The sequence below is a fragment of the Mytilus galloprovincialis genome, chromosome 7 (genome assembly GCF_965363235.1).
Source record: "Mytilus galloprovincialis chromosome 7, xbMytGall1.hap1.1, whole genome shotgun sequence".
Classification (NCBI taxonomy): Eukaryota; Metazoa; Mollusca; class Bivalvia; order Mytilida; family Mytilidae; genus Mytilus; species Mytilus galloprovincialis.
The window spans coordinates 88,229,489-88,232,461 of NC_134844.1; positions in this window are offsets into that span (position 1 = coordinate 88,229,489).

A 2,973-nucleotide genomic window follows, 5' to 3' on the forward strand; every position below is an offset into this window, starting at 1 on the left:
AAATGCTTCTAGCGTATCAAATAATAAGCCTCATTACTTTAATTAACTTTACAACCGGTTGATTGATTCAAATGTTGGTGGACTTTTCGCCCCGATTGTATCACCTGTCCAGCATTCTGAAGTCCTGTGAAGTCCTGTGGTGTAATATTTTTATCTAGTGATGATTAAATGCGTCAGGTATGCATTGGGGGATAAATCTTTGGATATGTTTATTTGACATCACGGTAGCGAAATCAGAGGAAAGCAAGACCGATCAAGAATCGGGAACAAACGAATTACACGTTTTTCATACGATAAATATTAACTTAAAAAAATCAAAAGAAAAAAAAATTGAACCAAATGCTTAATTTAAAGTCATCCTTTCCAATGTATTACAGGCGCCTTCATAAATTATTCGACTGTAAAAAAAAGTATGTGAATCGTAGCCTCAATTCCGTTCTCTACTCCTTGATTGTGACTTTACCAAATGCAAAAAAGGTAAAATAAAAAAAAACTCCGAGGAAAATTCAAAAAGGAAAGTCCCCAATCAAATGGCAAAATCAAAAGTTCAAACGAATGGATAACAACTGTCATATTCCTGACTTGGTACAGGCATTTTTTATGTAGACAATGGTGGATTGAACCTGGTTTTATAGCTAGCTAAACCTCTCACTTGTATGACAGTCGCATCAAATTCCATTATATTGTCAACGATGCGTGAACAAAACAAACATACACAATAGGTAAAAATGTCAAAAATAGGGGTACAGCAGTCAACATTGTGTTATCATCTTAATTAATCACTATAAAAACAAACAATTGTAACGAAGAAGCACAAAAAGGTATACATCAAATTTAACATCCTCATTTTCCTTATATTATACGATTTTATTTATCTATGTAAAATCCACCCATAAAGGATGAGAGGTTTTAAGTACTGGTGTAAAATTGCGCGTTTGAAATTCGCACAGGTACACATAAAATAATTTTGTCGTTCAAAGTATGACGGGATACATAAATACAGAGTCACGTAAAAATAGATATCACAAAAAACAGACTTAACAGTAAAAGTAATAATAATAAATAAAATAATTGTGAGGTTCAAAGTATGACGGGATACATAAGTACAGAGTCACGTCAAATGTATATCACAAAACACAGACTTAACAGTAAAAGTAATATTAATGAATAAAGTAATTTTGTCGTTCAAAGTATGATGGAATACACAAAATCCACCCATAAAGGATGGAAGGTTTTAAGTACTGGTATAAAATTGCGCGTTTGAAATTCGCACAGGTAGACATAAAATAATTTTGTCGTTCAAAGTATGACGGGATACATAAATACAGAGTCATGTAAAATAAATATCACACAAAACAGACAACAGTAAAAGTAATAATAAATAAATAAAATAATTGTGTGGTTCAAAATATGACGGGATACATAAGTACAGAGTCACGTCAAATGGATTTCTCAAAAAACAGACTTAACAGTAATATTAATAACGACAAATAAAAGAATACTATAAAACGTTATTAAGATGATAAACAACGTCAGTACGCAAAGTCTATACTTCAAGACCTTCGTGTATTATTTGTGAAGTTGATACGGAATATTTATCAACAAGTTCTTGGTACCTTCCGATGAACTTTTTTAGAAAAAGGACGAGACGTTCTTTGACATACCCCTGGTTCATCAACTTTCTGCTCAGACACTGGTGACGTTTTACAAAGTCTGAGTAGGAGCTGCAAGCTCTTGAATACCGAATAAGTTGGGAAATGTATATCCCAAATGCAGGTGAAGTTGGTATATTGCTACTAAGGTGGGGGAAATTGATAATTTCAAAATTAAAATCGTCTCGTTTGTCATAGATTCTGGTACTGAGATGACTGTATATGTCAAATTCGAGGTATAAGTCTAAAAATGAGGCGGCGGAAGCCGTATCTGTTGTCTCTTTAATTTCTAGTTTTGGTGGATATATTAATGGAACCCAATCAGAAAGATTCGGATTGTTAATGGAAAGAACATCATCAATATATCTGAAAGTGAAATCAAATAACCTGGCTTCTTTGATCTTCTTGTTTTTGACAAGTGTCTGAAGGAACTCCGATTCATATGAAAATAAGAAGAGGTCGGCAAGGAGAGGCGCACAGTTCGGTCCCATAGGAATGCCGACAATTTGGTGAAAAGTCTATCAACTTATCACCAAATTAAAAAAAAAAATAGGTTAAAGGACGGATACCACACATAGACCAGAAACTGCTTACCTTTCGTAGCATATTAGTTCACTTCCGGTATTTGTTGGGTTGTTGTGAATAAATCTTTGGGTTTCTTTTTAATATTTTGAAATGACACTGACGTTCGTCTGTTGTTATGATGTTATCAGTTTTATAGTGTACAACCTCGGTTTAACACAGAATATTTATATATCGTTTGCAACAACAAATGATTTTCCTTGTATGAAACACAAAACTTGAAATTCCAGGTTTTTTAGCCTCGGTGAAATTATACTTTTTACTAGTGTCCTTACAACCGTTAAAGACTCATTATCTAACAAATCATATACAACAAGAATGTGTCCACTCGCACTATCATTTTCTTTCTTCAGTGGACCGTGAAATTTGGTTCAAAACTCTAATTTGGCATTAAAATTAGAAATATCATATCATAGGGAACATGTGTACTAAGTTGCATGTTGATTGGACTTCAACTCCACCAAACACTACCTTGACCAAGAACTTTAACCTGAAGTGACCAAAGCTTTAACCTGAAGCAGGACAGACGGACGAACGGATGGACGGACGAACGGACGGACGAACGAACGGACACACAGACCGAAAAACATAATGCCCCTAAAAATGCAAACAGCAGAATCAAAAATAACAAAAGTCTTTTTCATAACTATATTACTTCAAAAACTGTTTGGAATCAATATTTTGGTGTCTATTGCATTAGGAAAATTTACGGAACCTTTGTTTAGAATATGCATTGTGT